Source organism: Protopterus annectens, chromosome 3.part1, assembly GCF_019279795.1.
Source record: "Protopterus annectens isolate FY-2018-M chromosome 3.part1, PAN1.0, whole genome shotgun sequence".
NCBI lineage: Eukaryota > Metazoa > Chordata > Ceratodontiformes > Protopteridae > Protopterus > Protopterus annectens.
Window position 1 is genome coordinate 284,504,726 of NC_056732.1, and position 20,964 is coordinate 284,525,689.

At 40.4% G+C, this 20,964-nt stretch overlaps 1 protein-coding gene across 1 annotated transcript in view; it reads left to right on the forward strand.

Moving 5' to 3' along the window:
- TMEM106B (transmembrane protein 106B) overlaps window positions 1-20,964 on the forward strand; it is a 913,836-nt gene that overhangs the window by 437,422 nt on the left and 455,450 nt on the right. The window lies entirely within an intron of this gene.

Consider the following 20,964-nt stretch of genomic DNA (forward strand, 5'->3'; position numbering starts at 1 on the left):
GACTATGGCTAACCAAGTTCGCCGATGACTGGAAATTGACTCTCCGGCTGTCACGGATATTCTCCAAAAGGGCCTTACTGAGGCGGACACCTGGTGTCAAAGTCATGGTCTCAAGCTAAATGCCAAAAAATGCATAGTCACCCCATCTGGGGAAAAACAAAACACCCATGAATTACCACATATGTGGCAGCCCTCCTTAATACAGATGAGGTAATAAGAGATCTGGGGACCCAGGTAGATAGTAATCTCTCCTTTGACAATCATATTGCCAAAGTAGTTAGGAAATCCTTCTGTGTAGCCCATCTAATTACTAAAGGGTTCGCATCTAGAGGTTATAGTGCCCCTCTACTCATCACTCATCAGACCCATCCTAGAGTACAATGCCCCATTTGGAATGTACCTCACAAGACACTTCCAACAGCTGGATAGACCACAAAAGTACCTCACCAAGAGGATTACTGGCCTCAAACATCTGTCCTATGCAACCCGAGTGGAAAAACTCCAGCTGTACTCATTGGCATATCGCTTACTCAGAGGTGATCTCTGCCTGACTTACAAAGCTGAGTTGTCCAACTCAGAATTGATGGACATACTCAACCTAAAGAAATCCAAGCCACTGCGAGCCACTCGCTCTAGTGAGCTAAACCACGCCACAACAGTAAATAGAACATGCTGGAGGGATAGATTCCTGTCACAGAGACTCCCCATGCTTTGGAACAAAATTCCTAACTACATTAGGCAGAGCCCCTCACTAACACTCTTTAAGAGAAACTTTGACGAGTGGATGGGTAACAGAAAATACACCCCTGGGATCACTTCATTGGCTGTTCTTGACAGAGGCTCAGTTAATTAATTAGTGGGCTGGCGAAAGCTGACACACACTGGCTAGGCTTATAAATGCCCTCGGGCAGATAGCCTAGTACCTACCTATGAACCTGTGAACCTATAACCCTCTTCAAGAGAAACCTTGACGAGTGGATGGGAAACAGGAAGTTTACCCCAGGGATCACTTCAGTGGCTCTGCTGGACAGAGACACAGGGAACTAAACTAAGGGGGCGGTGAAAGCGAACACATTCTGGCTAGACTTATAAATGCCTTCGGGCAGATAGCTTAGTACCTACCTATGAACCTATATATATGTGCAATTACATTATATATATATATATATATATATATATATATATATTTGTACGTATGTGTGTAGCACTTGGGAAACCTCTGTTGCATTCTGGAATCAGGCACCTTTCTAACAGTAATGCAACAACAAAAGTCACCAAATGTGGAAATAAATTAGAATTTGTAAAATAATGCAGCCAAGCAGTAAAAAAATCAATGCTTTATTCTAGCACCTCGGTGTTACCACCTTCTTGGAATACAAACAAACATCCATAGCCCTTAATTTTTATACAGCTTACTTACAAATCATGTTCCAATCACAAATTACATTCAATAAAACAATTAAAAGTACTCAATACTTAAAGCAGACATTTCCAGTTTAGCTCATTATTCAGTCCCTTAGGGATCAATGTTTTGTATTTTAAAATATACACACATTCTTTATACAATAATTTTTCTTTCAACACGACTTCATCCCCCAACAGCAATTAACCTGTTCCAAAACAGTACCCTTTAATAAAGTAGCATTGCTATTGTTTTATTTTAAAATTTGCAGAAATTATTTTATCCTCCCTCTGATGTTTTATGTCTTTCAAATGCTCCATAAGCCTGGTGCAGAACATTCTTATTGTCTCCCCGATGTAAAATAAATTACACTGACAACACAAAGCATATAGCACCCCTTTTACTTTCATACATAAATAAATCTTTAGATTCAAATCTAACATTATTAATAAACCTAACCGAATCAATAATATGTGTTGACACTGTTCATTTACCACACTTAAAAGTTCCTAAAATTGTAAGTGACCTTTGTATATTTGCCACCGGCATAACAAAAGCCCCATGCACCAACATATATTTTATACTACTACCTTTTGTATATGACAAAGAAGGGTATTCAGGTAATATGGTTGCTAAATGTTTGTCCTACAGTAAATATTTCCAATAATATTTGACTAAACCAACAATCTCTTCACTTTTAATATTATACATGGAGACAAAAAAAATTTGCTCTTTTTCACACTGCGTAGGCACAGTATTACACCATTGTACTGCACCCTCTTTCTTTTTAATTGTTTTGTGTCCCATCAACTCTTTTCTAACTCTGTACTCTGCCTCTTGCACTTTAACAGAATTATATCTCCTTCTTAAAAACATATCCGCTGACATTTTAAGTTCCTGCTTCAAAACATCCCTGTCACTGCAAATTCTAGACAAACGTAAAAAAAACTCACCATAAGGAAGAGCCTCCTGGTAAATAAAGATGTCAACTAGATGCATGGAGATACTGACTGTCATCCGAAAATTTTCTTTGTACCCCAGTAATAATAGACCCATCCTCCTTCCCTTCCAGAACAAGGTCCAAATAAACTACTTTTCTACATAGTTGTAAACCATCAAAAGACAACCCAAATGGATTACAATGCAAATCAGCAACAAAATTATGTACTTTATCTAAACCACCATTACAAATGAAAATCAAATCATCTAGTACCTAAAATAAAAATTCACATATTTCTTCACAATATCTCATTTAAACAAAAACACAATTTCAAATAATGCCATAAATAAATTGACATACATGGAGGCAAAGAGAGCCCCCATAGCTGTTCCATGCCTTTGCCTATACAGCTGATTATTATGACAGAACTAATTTTTTTCTAACCTTTCTAACATTAAGCCTGAGTCCTGTCCCTAGCATAACACTGGCCAATGGTGGCTCCCACAGAACAGAGGCAGAAGTTAAAATTGCTGTAAATGCTGTTAGGGACTTTAATTGCCTTTTTGAAGAAAAAAATGTGGCAGAGTGAAGTGTCTTAACAGCTTTTGAGGCTGGTAATTCCTCAGAATAACACTTTGCTTCTGTCTGCTTTATGTTTGTATGTTTGTCTTTTCGGCTTTTAGAGGTCGTCACAGTGGAACTCCGGTCTGCTAATGATTGGCAGTAGCTTTTTTTTTTTTTTATGGTGCCGAGTTGCCAACCTGACGCCCAACCTTCAGCGAAGGCACGCCCATTCACTCATGTATTTTGGAGGCCACTCGACCTAAGGCAGTGTAAAAACAATTGCGAGGAGTGGCAATGGGTGCTACTTGTAGCCCCAGCATATGCAGGATTAGTTATGGGATGGTGAGAGAATGAAATTTTACCTACAGTAATATCACAATTTGAAGTTATTTTTTTTTGCTGTAGGTTTATTGATGATCTGTTTTTCATCATTAAGGGACCTGTGGAAAGTCACAAATTATTTTTATCTGCTTTGAATTCCAGCAATGATTTTCTGACATTCACACTAGGAGATGTAGGACATTATTTGGATGTTGAATTAACTTGGATAAATCTGTTTGTAATTTTTCCAGTAATATTTACAGAAAAAAGACATGTAGTAACAGCTATTTACATTATCAAAGCAGCCATCTATATTTTATGAAACAAAACATCCCAAAAGGGCAGTTTATTAGAGCGTCACGTATGATCAGTACAGATGATGACTTCATCTTAGAGGTGGATTATATAACCTACTTGTTTTTACAGAGAGGTTATCACAAAGATCTATTAGACAAAATTGCTTTTGAAATAATTAATAGACGCATAACTGCTTTCCCTTCTGTCCTTATTAACGAGTTAATCAATAAAGAAAAGGTGATATTTATGAAGTCCACTCCTAGATGTGTTATAGAAATGTCAGTTGACAGCTGAAAAGTTATTTCTGTTATCAATGACAGCTGGAAAATTATTTCAGGTAACAGTGATTTAAAAACGGATTTTGGGTGAAAGTCCCAATTTTGTGCATAAAAAAGGAAACGGCAACATCAAATGTATTTTGGAAAACAAATATACACAGGTTAATTCTTTTATTTCCAATAAACCTGAAGTATACATGTCAAGAATGTAATGTTTGTAGGTGCATACATGAAGGACCTCACATTTATCTTGATTTTTTAAAATACACAATCCCAGTTCCAGTTAGATTTAATTGCAGTACTTCTAATGCAGTATATATAGCTCTGTGTTCAGGACATTCTGCTTATTATATAGGAATGACCATGAGGATTTTAAATACACACATTAAAGAACATTATTACGCTATAAAAATAAAAAATGATGATAATGCATTATATAGGCATTCTATTAATTGTATTTCATACAAAAAGTTCACATTTTCTATATTAGAGCATATTGAGCTAGATTTAAGAGGTGGAAATTTAAAAAATAAAGTTGAAAGAAGAGAGACTTTATGGCAACTTCGACTGGGAGCGGGTAGTCCCCCAGGTTTAAACAAAGTCATAAATGTAAAATTTTTTTAGTAGATAGAAAACTGGCTATCTGATAGTCTAACAAAAGTAGCTTGTCTGTTTAATTTAACTGTGTTTTAATTATTTGTGTAATTGATTGAAGGTGTGTCTTTAATGTTTATAAAGACTGGTTTGCAAATTTTGTTACATTTCTGATGAAGTCTTTTTGATGAATGCGTCAATAAAGTCCTTTTGTTTCACAGTGATTTTGAGTCTGTTGTGCTGTTGAGCATAATTACAAGTTTATGACATACATTTTTGACATATATGTGTGTATGTTCATGTGTAATTCCAATGCTGTTTATTGCTGTGTGTTGGCATGGTTAGGCATTTCGCAGACCCAGTCCACTTGTGTTTGATAATAATATTGGGGAGAATTGGAGAGTATTTGAGCAGGAATATGATATTTTCATACAAGCAGCTTTTTCTGATAAAGAAACATGTATGAGGGCATTTATTCTGCTTAATCTAGCGGGGTCAGAAGCCATTGAAAGAGAGTGTTCATTTGTGTATACACCAGCAGTATATACAGGAGAAGGCGAAAACCATTATATTGTTGTACAAGCTGAATCAATGGAGGACCCTGAGTGCTTGAAACATAAATTTAGAGAAATGTGTAACCCCCAGACAGATGCTCCACTGGAGAGGCACTTATTTTATACAAGAGACCAAAAGCCAGGAGAAACTTTTGCAGCTTATGTTACTGACTAGAGAAAACAAAGCTAACATGTGCAGATTTGGTGATTTGAAATACGAGTTGATAAAGGACAGGCTTGTGTGTAATAATGCTGCAGTGAGAAAGACTTTGCTTCGCGACAGTAATTTAACGTTGAGTAAAGCCATAGAGATTTGTCAAATACACAAGCTTACAGAAAAGCACAGAAACATACTTGCAAGTGATAAGAGCATTGTTTCAGTAGCCTCTAGAGCAAACATAGACAGCATGCAGCATGTGGCTAATAGAAACAGGCCTAAGCACGTGGCAGCTGCAGCCTCTGCTGGATTTCCAGGGAGAGCCAGTACCTTTCCAGCAAGTTCTAAAATTAGCTCAGTAAAACGGATCTGCTTAGTGCAGCACAAGGGTGAGTCAGCAAAACTCAAGTAAAGTCTCATTGTTAACTGTCGTAATTGTGGTGCCAATCACTAGTCCAAAAGAGAAAAGTGCTTAGCATTTGGTCAGCAATGCCACAAGTGAAAAAAAATGGAACTACTTTCAGAAGCTTTGTAAATCAAGCAAGCTTCATTCTTTTATTAAGGAAAGTCACTCAAAAAAGCAAGCTGATCATATAGAAAGCTACAACTCTACTTTCTATGTAGATGGTATATCATTGATTGGTGAAAAGGTTAATGCAGTAGACTTGTTGGCAACATACAAAGTGTTTGTATTGTCCTGATTAATGATAAACCCACAGAGCTGAAGGTGGACAGTGGTTTATAGTGCAGTGCTACGTCAGCAGAAACATTTGCTAGCGTAAGAGCTGGTGAACAACTTAATTTGGCCAGTTGTGCAAAGCTTGTCGCTTATGAAGGTGAAGAGGTTCAAACCGAAGGCTCTGTAGTGCTTTCATGCTATTCAGCTGGGAACAGTTACAGCTTGCAATTTTATGTAGCCAAAAGACCTATACAGTCATTATTAGGTCGCAGAGACAGTTAAAAAATGAAACTGCATTTTTCTACCAAAGAAGTCCATCATGTAAGCACATGTTCTAGTTCCACTTTCACCAATGCTATTTTCACAGAGTATGCTGATGTTTTCGAAGACAAGCTAAGTAAACTTCCAGTTGTGTACTGTATGAAATTAGACCCAGAGGTCAGTTCAGTGGTTAGACCAGTGAGAAGAGTTCTGATAGCTATGCTGGACAGAGCCAAAGTTTAGTTAGATAAAATGGTGCAGCAAGGTGTGATTTGTCCACTTACAGAACCATTCGAATGGGTATCTTCCATGGTAGTCGCTCATAAGGAAAGCTTACATTAAATCATAATATGTATTGACCCAAGAGACTTAAAGCATTAAAGAGACCCTACCATCCTGTGCATACAGTCAAAGTTGTTACCCTAATGCCAGATGCCACTGTTTTCTGTCTTAGATGGAAAGAGGTAATTTTGGCAAGTAATGCTTGATCACAAGTCTGCACTACTGACTACATTCAGTACACCATTTGATAGATACAGATTTCTCAGAATGCCTTTTGGAATAAATTCTGCCAGTGAAGTTTTTCAGCATGCAATAGAGCAACTTTTTTCAGGCTGAGTGCTATAATATGAGGTGATTTATTAGTTGGAGGCAGTGGTGAAGCAGAGCATGACAGAAACCTCAGGAAAGTTATGGAAAGAGCACATGAAGTGAGTCTAAAGCTCAATCCTCTGAAATGTTAATTTAGGCTACCAGAAGTTACTTATGTTAGTCATGTGTTTACCAGTTCAGGCTTACGACCAGATCCTTCCAAACAGCCATTCTTGAGATGCCAGCTCCAGACAATCTCCAAGCCTTACAGCATTTTCTTGGTATGGTTAACTATTTGGGCAAGTTCATACCAGACTTCAGTGAATTATCAACACCTTGAAAAGAGCTGACATGCAAAAATATTACCTGGTTATGGTTGGAACAACACCAGAGAACATTTTATGACCTGAAACAGAAAATTACCAGTCCACCAACTTTAAGATACTTTGATGTCCGTAAACCAGTGATTCTTTCCTGTGATATTTGAAAGTTCGGTCTTGGTGCACTTCTTCAAGAGGGCAGGTCAGTAGCCTGTGTGTCTAGAACTCTTGCCCAAACTGAGATGCAGTATGCACAGATTGAGAAGGAACTTTTTATTCAGTTATTTATTTATTGACATTTGTTAACCAGGTTAGTCCAGCTGGGCTAGTAGCCCATTTTCAGTGGAGACCCAAGGAGAAAAGCTCCAGTTATAAAAACAATTTACAGTATATAAAAAAATATTGACACTCCAAGATAGTACAGTTACCAGTACAGCAGATCAAAAAAGATAAAAGTAGTGAAAAACCTGCAGAATAAAAATATACAAGTAGTGTTGCACATAAATAGCAAAATCAACAACATTTGAGCTATCAGTATTTAGAGATTGCATTTACCAGGTAAAATACCAATAGGTTAGAAAGTGAAAAAGGTTGAGACTAGTACAAATACACACATGATGAGAATGAAGTACAAGAGTGAGGAGGAGTTAGGTAGGGTCCTGACAGGGGCATGTCTTGTTGTTAAGTAGATAAATTTGAGCTCTTTTTAAAAATGTAATGGGTGGATAATGGAGCGTATGTGTATAGGTATTTTGTTCCAAGCTTGGGCCATGGAGCATTTATAGAGTAGTTTGCCCACATTTTTCTTTGGTTGGTAGATATCCAGGAGTTGCTGGTTTGAGGTGCGGAGGTTCCTAGAGGGGGTGTAGTAGATACCAGGGAGGTGAAAGCTGGGCAGGAAGATGGTTTGTATAGTGCAGAGTATATTATTTGAAATTGTGATAGGAGTTGTTGGGGGAGTTCAGGCCATTGGAGGAAGTTGAGTGCAAGGCAGTGGTGTTGAGTTGTAAGGGAAGTTGGTGATACGTCTAGCTATTTTGTGGTATGTTGAAGTTTGGACAAGGTTGTGGACTGAACGTTGGTCAGGGCTGGGGCAGCATATAGAAGGGAGGGGAGGAGAAGAGCCTGTGTCAGGGAAAGTCTAGCATTGGAAGTTAGAAATTTTCTGTTACGATAAAGCAAGCATAGTTTCTGGTGAGTTTTTTTATACAGTGGAATATATGTAAGTTAAATTTGAGTTCATCATCAATAATGGCACCTGGAAGCTTTGTATGGGGTTCAGGTTGTATGATGGTGTTATTAGAGGATGTGATGATAAAGGTGGATGTGGGAGAAAGAGCAGGAGTTTGTTTTTATTTCAGTTTAGGATGAGAAGATTATCATATAGCCACTTTTCAGTGGATAGAAAGGTGTCCTGTGTTTGGAATGGAGTTCAGAGATATTGCTAGAGATGGAAATGAGTGAAATTGTCAGCGTATTGCATTAGGGACGATTGTTTGCAGGGTGTGTGTAGTTCATTAGTAAAAACATTAAACAGAAGAGGGCCCAGGATAGAACCTTGTGGAACACATGATGTGACTGGAATGGAGGGAGAGCAGGATGAGAGCCATCTGACAGATTTTAGCCTACCAGAGAGGTAGCTGGATAGCCAGGATAGGGAGGAAGGAGATAGGTTGAAATTAGATAGCTTAGATAGCAGTAAAGGGTGGGCCAGCAGATTGCCCAAATGTAATGACTGCAGCAGTGAATACACTTGAACATCTACATTTATGGTAAGTGTACACAGCTGTACTTTTTGTACACGCATTCACCAAGCATTACCACCTGCCTATATTTTCCAAATCCAGGTCTGGTTTTGCAGCTGCAGTCCTGCAGGACATACTAGCCAGCCCAAACACTTCTTGACTGCCTCCACCCTTTCTGCAGCTTTGGGAATCAACCCAAGTGTGATGATTGCAACAGTGAAACACAAACAAAGTGCAGTTGTGTACACTTAACATAAATGTAGATGTTAGAGTGTATTCACTGTTGCAGTCCTGGTTTCCCTCCCTCCAGCCCCCTTCTCTCTCTCTCTCTCCTCTCTGTGTATACTACTCACCCCTTGCAGGGGTATTGGTATTTACTTTTTACTGGTGGAGATTTTTCCACCATAGCTTAGTTCCCTGTTGGGGGGGCTCCTGACATTTGGGGCAAGGAAAAACTGATGTAATGGCGTCGGCTGCCTGTTTTTATACCCCTGACAACCTGACATCAGACCTGGAGCGACAGCTACAGATGCATAAATACTAAGTCTCTGGTATTCGGGCCGACTGAGGGCTACCTGCAGACAGATAACCCAAGTGTGATGACTGCAACAGTGAATACACTCGAACATCTACATTTATGGTTAGTGTACACAAATGTACTTTCCTCTTGGCCCCATTAAGGTGCACCCATGGAATCAGCACAACAGTGCTGTTGCTGTTGTTTTTGGGGATCTTCATAAAGTATAAGTCCCCTTTGATCCCTTCTGAGAAGATTGCCTTCATCAGCATGGACTATTTCCACTGCTGTTTATTCTTGCTCAATAAGGAGGGGCCAGGAGGTCAGGAGGCCTCTGGATGAGGATACTGTTGATGGCCCAAGTTCAGGTCATCCTGCATCTTTTGAACTTCACTAAGTGGGCTGTGCGATGCCAGCAGATGCAGAGGCTGATTGCATGTGCACACACACACACACACACACACACACACACACACACACACACACACACACACACACACACACACACACACACACACACACACCATGGATCGGCTTCATAAAATTGAACAACCACAATGTCAAAAATAATAATGTCAAAACCATAATATCGCAGTAACAGTGTATCGAAATGGCATAACATCGAATGTTGTAATATCGAAGTACCTTTTGCTCATTCAGAAAGTGCATTCATAAGAGCAGATTCTACTATTAAACTGAACTAAGAAAAAGTCAGCGGTTTGAACAAACAAAATAAGTGATATGGAGATTGTGTTACAGTGCGGATCGGAAAATATACCCTTTTCCCCACTGTAGTGCGATCTCTGAGTTGGTATACTTAAGCTGGCTGCCATTTAAGACATTCTTCGCAGATGCTCCTTAAGCAGGGATTGCAATTTGGTTGAGATCTGTAGCACAAGGATTTTGGATGCTGGCCAACAAAGCTGTTGGTCAACAATGCCGCCTGTTATGCAAGTTTTAAAGAATTTGGAGTTAAAAGCTAAGTCTATGCAAACTGTTAAAGATTTTTGCAGGTGCAGCCACCGAAGTTTAGTAGAAATCGGCCTACTAAGGGATGGACATATCCTGCTTATGATTCCCAGTCTAGGGTAGGTCTAGACGTGGTAGGGAGCAGAGCTCAAGGTTCTTTTAGGCCTAGAACAGGGAGTTCACCTGCTCAGACTTCTGGTGAGGGCAGGGGTCAGTCCTTTCGTATACAGACCCAATGACCTGCTTTTTCAGCTGCCAGTAGATTCTCGTCCTGGCAGCTCCTTTGGGAGGAAGACTGTCTCTTTTCAAAGAAAATTGGGATTTAATTACTCAAGACAGATGGGTGTTGGATATCATTCACCACGGTTACAGGTTTTATTTCCATACATTGCCCCTTTCAAAGGCATGCCAGGCGTTCCTCCTACGCAAAGGAAAGAGGCTCACAAGCAAATTTCTCTGTTACTCCAAATATGGGCCATTCAGCCAGTCCCTGTATCGAAAGGGGCCTAGGATTTTATTCTCGCCTGTTCCTAGTACCAAAGAAGGGGAACACGTGGAGACCAATTTTGGATTTATCTATCCTCAACACTTATCTGGACATTCCCAAGTTCAAGATGTTGACGTTACAACAGCTTTTACCTCTGCTGGGCAAAGACCACTGGATGGTAACTTTAGATCTCAAGGAAGCTTACCTTCATGTGCCTATAAGACTAAGTTGCAGGAAGTATCTGCTTTCGAGCTGGAAATTCTCATTATCAGTTCTCTGCATTGCCCTTTGGCTTATCTACTGCCCAGAGTATTCACAAAGGTTCTGGCTCCAGTGATAGCTTACTTCAGACTAAAAGGAATTCAAATCTATCCTTACTTGGACGACTGCCTGATTCTGGCTCAAGAAAAGGAAGACCTTCTACAGCATCTGGAATATGTTATAGCAGTGCTAAGATGCCTAGGGTATTCTGTGAATCGAAATAAAGTCCAGTCTAGTACTCTCTCAAGACATGTGCTTTCTGGGTGTGAGACTGAATACAGCAGCTCAGATGGCCTGTTTAACCCAGGACAAACAACAGAGTCTATCCCTTTACTTTCATCAACTATCTCATCAGTCCGTGCTGACTGCAAGGACAGTCCTTCAAGCATTAGGGTTCATGGCATCTTGTATTCTGGTGCTTCCCAATGCCAAACTGCATATGAGGAAGCTGCAATGGTATCTCAAAATGTATGGACACAGCACTGCCAGGATTTGGACACTGTCATTCAAATAATACCTTGCATTCAAAAGGAATTTTTGTGGTGGGCTCAGGAATGTCACCTAAACAAGGGACTCTCTGTGACCCGGCCAGAGGAACGTCAGATTCTAACGACAGATGCCTCAGACATTGCTTGGGGAGCTCATCTAAATGGAAAGTGGATACAAGACAAGTGGCCTGCCAGACTACAGCATCTACATATCAACATGAAAGAGATGTTAGCAGTCCAGTTTGCATTAATGGCTTTCAAGGAGTTACTTCTTCCAGGGCAGGTGTTGATTCTAACAGACAACACAACTGTCATGTGGTACATCAACAAACAAGGGGAACATTCTTACCCATTGTGCAGACAAGCAATGATTTTATGGGAGACTGCTCAGCTTGCAACTAACTCTTCAGGCAAGGTTTCTGCCTGGAGCACAGAACTCCTTAGCAGATGTGTTAAGCAGGCAAATCATGGATCCCCACGAGTGGAAACTGGATCTTCATGTATTTCAAAGGTTGACAGTGTCCTGGGGAACTCCAGACATAGATCTGTTCGCTTCTCCACTAAACCACCAGCTGCCAAAGTTTTGCACAAAGAGGTTACATCACACAGCTTGGAAAGTGGATGCTCTTTCTTTCAGTTGGAAAAATCTTCATGTGTATCGTTTCCACCTCTGCCTCTTCTTCCAAAGGTGCTTCTAAAGGTCAGACAAGACAAGCCAAGGATGATTTTAATAGCTCCAGATTGGCCTCGGCAGCACTGGTACCCATTACTGAGGAGTCTAGTAAAGAAGCCTCCATGGCCTTTACCCCTGATTCCACACCTTTGTGTCTCAGAGAGAAGGCCACCTGCTCAATGTCAAGCTTCGTTCTCTTCATCTAACAGCATGGCATATTCTGTTTTGAGAGACAGCCGGTCTCAACTTCCTCAACAAGTTTTAAATGTGATTATGGAAGCTAGAAGACCTAGTACACGGAAAGTGTATGCAGAAAAATGGAAGAGATTTTTATTTTGGAGTGCAGCAAGGAATTTGGAGATTTCTGAGCCTAATTTGAGTGTGGCTCTTCAATATCTTACTGAGTTATTGGACAAAGGTTTGTCCTTCTCTTCCATTAAGATTCATGCTGCAGCAATTTCAGCTCACTATGATTGTGACCCACCATTGTTTTCGCATCCTTTGTTCAAGCAGTTTCTCAGAGGGCAAAGAATATAAGACCCCACGTAGAGCTCCTACTCCTGCTTGGGATCTCAATTTTGTGTTGGAAAAACTTACTCTACAACCTTTTGAGCCTCATGGGTACTGCTGATTTAAAATATTTGTCATGGAAGACTGCTTTTTGTTGGCTATTACTTCTGCAAGAAGGGTTTCTGAGTTGCAGGCCCTTATGGCAGTAGAGCCTTTCTGATTTTCCATAAGGATAGGGTATCATTACGTACTAATCCTTCCTTTATGCCCAAGGTGGTTTCTAGTGTGGCTTTAAACCAAACTATTCATTTGCCTACTTTCTATGCAGATCCCCAAAATAAAGGGGAAAAGATTTTGCACACTTTAGATGTACATAGGCAGTTGCGTTATTATTTAAGCAGGACTAAGGATTTCAGGCAGTCTCAGCAGTTGTTTGTTTCTTTTGCTTTGAGTTCTCAGGGCAAGCCTGTGTCTACGCTAACTATTTCTATGTGGATTGGCTTTCGCATTTCTTTTTGTTATTCCCCTGATGGCAAGGAGATTCCAGCTGTGATTAGGCCTCATTCCACTAGGGCTACTGCCACTTCAACAGCATTTTTTAAGGGGTGGCAACTAAGGATATTTTAGAGGCAGCTACTTGGAGTTCAGTGCATACTTTCTCTAAGCATTACCACCTTCCTCTTTACTCTAAATCTAGGGCTGGTTTTGCCACAGCCATTTTGCAAGGCATGTTGGCAGCTCCTGCTTCTTTATGATTTGCCAGCCTCCCTTACCTCTGCTTTGGGATTCTACCCAATGGTTAGGACTGCAGCAATGTGGAATGAAGAACATAGTACAGTTTTGTACCTACCATAAATGTAGATGTTCGAGGATCCACATTGCTGCAGTCCAATCTCCCGCCTTCCCCTCTGTGTTTAGGGGTGGTGGTGTGAGTTGCTGTATATTATTGTACATCTGTATATATATATATATATATTGTATATAAGTTTGGTGCAGGGCTTTTTGGTGTTTTGGTTTGGGCCTTATCTTTTTAGGGTCTTCTGACATCTGGGGCAAGAAAAGACTGAAGATATGGCGTCGGTCATGCGCATTAGTACCCTGACGTACTGGCGTTAGTCTTATGCGCCTTGACCGTCAGCCAATACTTTTGGTATGGGCCGACTGGACAGCGGACTACCCAATGGTTAGGACTGCAGCAATGTGGATCCTCGAACATCTACATTTATGGTAGGTACAAAACTGTACTTTGTGTACACTTAACATAAATGTAGATGTTAGAGTGTATTCACTGTTGCAGTCCTGGTTTCCCTCCCTCCAGCCCCCTTCTCTCTCTCTCCTCTCTGAATATACTACTCACCCTTGCAGGGATATTGGTATTTACTTTTTACTGGTGGAGATTTTTCCACCATAGCTTAGTTCCCTGTTGGGGGGGCTCCTGACATTTGGGGCAAGGAAAAACTGATGTAATGGCGTCGGCTGCCTGTTTTTATACCCCTGACAACCTGACATCAGACCTGGAGCGACAGCTACAGATGCATAAATACTAAGTCTCTGGTATTCGGGCCGACTGAGGGCTACCTGCAGACAGATAACCCAAGTGTGATGACTGCAACAGTGAATACACTCGAACATCTACATTTATGGTAAGTGTACACAAATGTACTTTCCTCTTGGCCCCATTAAGGTGCACCCATGGAATCAGCACAACAGTGCTGTTGCTGTTGTTTTTGGGGATCTTCATAAAGTATAAGTCCCCTTTGATCCCTTCTGAGAAGATTGCCTTCATCAGCATGGACTATTTCCACTGCTGTTTATTCTTGCTCAATAAGGAGGGGCCAGGAGGTCAGGAGGCCTCTGGATGAGGATACTGTTGATGGCCCAAGTTCAGGTCATCCTGCATCTTTTGAACTTCATTAAGTGGGCTGTGTGATGCCAGCAGATGCAGAGGCTGATTGCATGTGCACACACACACACACACACACACACACACACACACACACACACACACACACACACACACACACACACACACACACCATGGATCGGCTTCATAAAATTGAACAACCACAATGTCAAAAATAATAATGTCAAAACCATAATATCGCAGTAACAGTGTATCGAAATGGCATAACATCGAATGTTGTAATATCGAAGTACCTTTTGCTCATTCAGAAAGTGCATTCATAAGAGCAGATTCTACTATTAAACTGAACTAAGAAAAAAAGTCAACGGTTTGAACAAACAAAATAAGTGATATGGAGATTGTGTTACAGTGCGGATCGGAAAATATACCCTTTTCCCCACTGTAGTGCGATCTCTGAGTTGGTATACTTATTGCAGGGTGCAGGTAGGCTTGCCCACCCCCCTGCAAAATCGTTTATACAGCTACATTTTTGTTTTTTTTCTTCAGTTTATTGTAGAGTCTGCTGTTATGAATGCAGCGTGATCTGCATTTATTTGAACTTTTTGACAGTGCTTTGATTTGACAGTATTCGAACAAGTCATACTATAGTTCACTGGGATTGTTAAAATGTGTTAGCAAAGTATTGAAAATGTAATGATTTAATAAATGGTATAATCACATGTAGTTTATCATTCAGTCTGCAGTTTAAGCAAGCCTGATGTGTAGTGTGCAAGCATGGATTCACTGTTTCTGGTGTTACAAGGGAATAGGGCTGCTAACACATGTCTGTTAGTGTTTTTGATGATTTAAAATTACAATGTTTAAGTATGTCGATCTTATGCATTTTCGACATATTGTGATTCCAATATTATGGTCTTGACATTATTAGGTTTGACGTTGTGGTTGTTCAATTTTATGAAGTAGATCTATATATGTATATATATGGATCTAGGACGTTTGCTCGAATGAGCAAATGTCCGAATCCATAGTAACTAAACACACTTTAACGAAAGTGCTTTTATCGAAAAAGCGCTTTCGTTAAAGCGTGTTACACAAAAAAAAAAAACACTACATTTACATTTTAGCTTTAATATTCGCCCTCTGAGACAGCACAGTGGAGAAAAGGGAAATTTCCCTTACCCGCACCGTAGTACAGTCTCGGCAACAGGCATACTTACGAAAGTGCTTCTTCTGTGAAAAGCACTTTCACGCAAGTATGCCCGGCCGTTTGGGTTTCGTTCGTTTGCTCATTCGAGCAAACGTCCGGAACATATACATACAGATATATATATATATATATATATATATATATATATATATATATATATATATATATATATATATATAGATATATATATATATATATATATATATATATAGATATATATATAGATATATAGATATATATATATAGATATATATATATATATATATATATATATATATATATATATATATATAGATATATATATACACACACACACACACACACACATATATGTGTGCATGTATAATTTATTACACACACACACACACACACACACACACACATACATATATCAAATAGTCACCTGAAATGTGGAAACCCTGGGCTTGGATATCCAAAACTGGTGGATACTGTGGTAGTCCTCCAGGACAAACACAAAAGTGGAAGTAGGATATGCCGATCTTGTCTTCTGACTTCTTCGAATCAGTCTCCAGAGCTGTGGACGAGGGTAAAGCAGTCCACACTGCATATCTGGACCTTGCCAAGGCCTTTGACACCATTCCCCAGTCTAGAATCTTAGATAAACTTACTAAGCTGGGCATTAATCCCCAAGTCACTCGATGGGTTGCCAACTGGCTTACTGACAGAACCCACACTGTAAAAGTAGCTGACTCCAAATCCAGCTCCAGACAAGTGGAGTACCTCAGGGTTCAGTCCTGGGACCTCTCTTGTTTGGCATCTACTTCTCTGAAGTACAGGCCAACAGTAAGGGACTCTGGCTAACAAAGTTCGCAGATGACTGCAAACTGGGAGCCATTACTGAATCCCCAAATTATGTGGATACTGTACAAAAGGGCCTTACAGAAACAGATGCTTGGTGCCAGAGCCATGGACTCAAGCTCAGTGCCAAGAAATGCATAGTTATCCCCTTTGGGAAAAAACATGTACCCGTGAATTACCACATAGATGGCAGTACACTAAACACCGAAAGTGTGATAAGGGACTTAGGGACACAGGTGGACAGTGGTCTCACCTTCAATAACCACGTCGCCACAACAGTCAGGAAATCCTTCTATGTGGCACACTTCATCACTAAGGGCTTTTCATCCAGAAAAAAGGAGGTCATTGTCCCACTGTACTCATTCCTCATTAGACTTATTATAGAATACAACGCCCCATTTGGTATGTACCTCTCAAGACATCTGCAACAACTGGAAAGGCCGCAGAAATACCTCACTAAAAGAATCACAGGCCTAAAACAGATGCCCTATGCTGACCGCCTTAAAAAGCTCCTGCTATACTCGTCGCATATCATCTACTCTGAGGCGATCTCTGCTTAACATACAAGGCCATGTCAAACCCAGAGCTGATGGACAATGCTCCACTTAAAGAAATCCCAATCCCTCAGAGCCACACGCTCCAGGGATCTAAACCTTGTCATCACCATAAACAAAACATGCTGGAGGGATAGGTTCCTGACCCAGAGACTCCCCAGACTCTGAGGTAGATTGCCCATACATGTCAAGCAGAGTGCCTCTTTGGCCCTCTTCAAAAGGAACCATGATGATTGGATGGGAGAAAGGAAATTCACCCCAGGGATCATGTCAGTCACCCTGCTAGACAGGAGTCCAGGGAAGTAAATAGTGTGGGAAGAAGTAGCCAGGGAATTGTTATGGCTAGGCTTGTATAGGCCCTAGGGCCGATAGCCTAGTACCAGCCTAAGAACCTATGAAACAGTGTCAAAAGCTTTGGAGAGGTCAAGGAAGAAACAGGATATGAGTTGGTTATTGTGGGCCTCTGCGGTCATATAAGTAAATGATAGGAGGGCAGTAGCTGTGCTATGACTTGGCAGAAAACCACCCACGGAAAGAGCTAAGAAAATCAGTAAAGCAGGTAAGTTTGGAGAAGTAGGAGGAGGAGGAGAGGCAGAGGGGGTACAGCAGCTCAGAGAGATTATTGTAAGTGAAGCCTGATGAAAGTAGGTAGCAGGCAAGAACAGGAGAATGGACCATAGGCTAGTGATATGCAGAAGGGACAGTATAGAGTGGGAGAAAAACAGAGAATGGGTCAAGGGAGGCACAGCATGCAGAGAGCTTTAAGAGTAGGAGTAGTTTGATAGAGGTAGGGAATGGGAGGGCCGGGTAAAAAGAGAGCAGGGAGTGGCCTGGAGATATGCAAGAGATGGCCAATGGCAGAGCAGCAGTGCAGGTCATTAAATATTGAATTTAGCAGGACATGCTTTCGCTGTTCTCAGAGGGAGGGAGGCACCCACAAAGAGACTTGACTGCAGGTAGTTCCAGGTAGGGTAGATCTGTGGGCTTTGCAGATGTGGAGTATTGGTAAACCTGTTTAAAAAAAAAAAAAAAAAAAGAAGATAGAAGAATGGGGTTAGGGAGAAAAAGAACCAAAAGTAAGTGTAATTAACGTTTGGCAATTGTGTTCTCATGTTTAAAATTCCATGAATATATTTATGTCCAAGCTATCCAGACTGAGGCTGATCATCAGCCTCTAGTCACTATTTTAAAGAAGCCTATGCATACAGCTCCAGGAAGACTACAAAGAATGATGCTCGTATTACAAAAGTACAACTTCAAAATGGTCTGTACAAAAAACAAACTTCTTTATCTGGCTGATACCTTATCCAGATCGCCCAGAAATACCATCGAAAAGTTTGATGCAGAGAATTTGGGCTTCGATGTCATGGAAGTGCATAATTTTTCAACTACAAGACTTGATGAACTAAGAGATCATACAAAGTGTGATCCAATTTTGCAAATGCTCAACCACTTCATCAGTGTTGGATGGCCGTCAAAGCAGTCTTGTGTACCAACAGAAGTGTAACCTTCTTTTTCTTATGATGAGATGTTGATGTAAGATGGTATCATTTTCAAAGGTTGTAAAGTTGTCATTTCTACTTCCTTACAACATGAGTACATTCAGATTTTGCATTGCGGCCACCCAGGCTTCAAAGCTACCAAAAGAAGGAGGAGAGGACTAGTATTTTGGCCTTCTCTGTCAAAAGATATCGAGAAAGTACTTTCATCTTGTTCAGTATGCAGTAGTACTAAACCACATTTGCAGAAAGAGCCACTTCAGCTAAACCAGATTCCTGAACTACCTTGGTCAACTGTAGCCACTGACATATTAAAGTGGAATTACTTGGTGTTGGTAGACTCTTATTCGAATTGGTTTGAGGTTGATCTGCTACCTAACCTAACGTCCAGTACTGTCATTACTAAGTTGAAATGTAATTTCTCAGTCAATGGTAGTCTTCTACCTAACCTGACATCCAGTACTGTCTAAGTTGAAACGTCATTTCTCAGTCAATGGTAGTCCACACAAAGTTATTTCTGACAACTGTGCCCAGTTTTACCAGTCAGCTATTCCAGAAATTTGCAAAAGTGTGCGACTTTATCCATGTTATAAGTAGTCCTGAGTACCTGCAATCAAACGGCCTAGCTGAACGTGCAGTACAAAGTGCAAAGCAGTTACTAGAGAGGTCAAAGCGTAACAATACTGATGTTTTCTTGAATTTGCTTAATTTCAGAAATGTATCCCATGACAATTTACTTGGTTCTCCTGTTCAGAGACTTCTGTCTAGCAAACAAGAACAACCTTGCCTATCATTTCCAGTTTGTTGGTACCTAATGCTAAAAGTACCAGAGCAATCAAAGCCCAACTGTTTAAAACGCATTCATTCCAGAAGTCCAACTATGATAAAATGAGCAGATTTCTTCATCCATTGAAAGAAGGAGAGATGTGAGGATGCAAACAGCGAAAGGTTTTGATTGAATTGGTCAAGTGAGAGGAGTATGTGCCGAGCCGAGATCTAACTTAGTAGAATTTGAGGGTATAGAATACAGAAGAAATCGCAGACATCATCTTCTGGTGTCTGAAACGATATCACAGCATTGTACCTGTGGTACAGACCCTAGATCTCAGAGCAATCCAGATGATGTCCCGTTCCTGATGATGTCCCAGATGTCGCTGAAGTTGAATGTTTAAAGACGGTCCCTATAGCGAAACCCGGTCCTAATTTTTGTCACACGTTCAGGTCATGTTTTCAGACCTAGTGTAAGATACACAGCAACCTGGGCATGATTGTTTCACTTGTAATTAGTTCTGTATAATTGCATGTCAAAGGATTATTTCTGTACAATTGCATGTCAATGATTTTGCCATTATTACTGTTCATGGCTTAATTCTAAGAGGAGGAGGATGCAGATCAGTGTGTGTGTTCACTTTATGAAGCATTTCAAAGTGAGAACACATGCGTATAAATAGGACATGCAGGCAGCAGTGCCATTTTGAGTGGACAGCCAGAGCTTTAACATGTATGAGTGCAGTAGTCAGTCTGTTTATAAGTTTGTTTAAGTTACTAAACGTAAGCTCAATCCTGATGTGTTTGTATGTAATAAAGCTGCTTGAATCAAACCCACAACTATTCTTCTGTTTATCCTGACCTGACAAGTAACACGGGGGTCCGAACCACCTAAGATGTTTAGGGCAGACATACCTTTGAAAAAGAAACAGATGACTAAGCATATTTCCCCTGCTACTAAGGATTTTCACGGGTCTATATTATATCATCGAATGCTTAAAAAAATGAACGATGAATAATCGACCCCATGTAAGCAAAAGTTTACAATCTCGAAAGCTCAGAACAGCGATTTTTTTTTTCCCAAGGGAAAAAAATTGCTGTTCCAAAAAAAATAAAAGAAAAAAATTGAAGGAATACATAAAGTGGGGGGGCTTCACCCCCTCTACTTAAATATACCAACTCTGAGATCGCACTACAGTGCCAAAATGGCAAAGTAATGGAAGCGGCCAAGCAAATTCTTTCCCTGGGAAAGAATTCGCTTAAAAGCCACTTCGCTATTTTGCCTTTTTGTTGTTTTAAGTTTGACCAAGACACATTCGATAGAATGCATCTTCGGTCATCTAATAAGAACCCATTTTCAGCATGAATGGCAGGATTTCACACAGGTTCTGTTTAATGATGCTATGGCTTTGAAGCCCCCTCAGGGGCTATCTGTTCCTGCCACTCCCCTTTGGTCTTCTACTCCCCCTAAGAGGCCTACAGAGCAGGATTTTTCTGATAAGGATGGAGATTCTGATTAATCTTTGGCTTATTCCTCACAGATTCCCTCTGCTTTGGGCTGTGGCTCTGAGGAAGAGGAATCTGTTAGTCTGGATTCTTCTTTTGAGGAAATATCTTTTGGAGATGCTGTTTTCCATATGTTTTA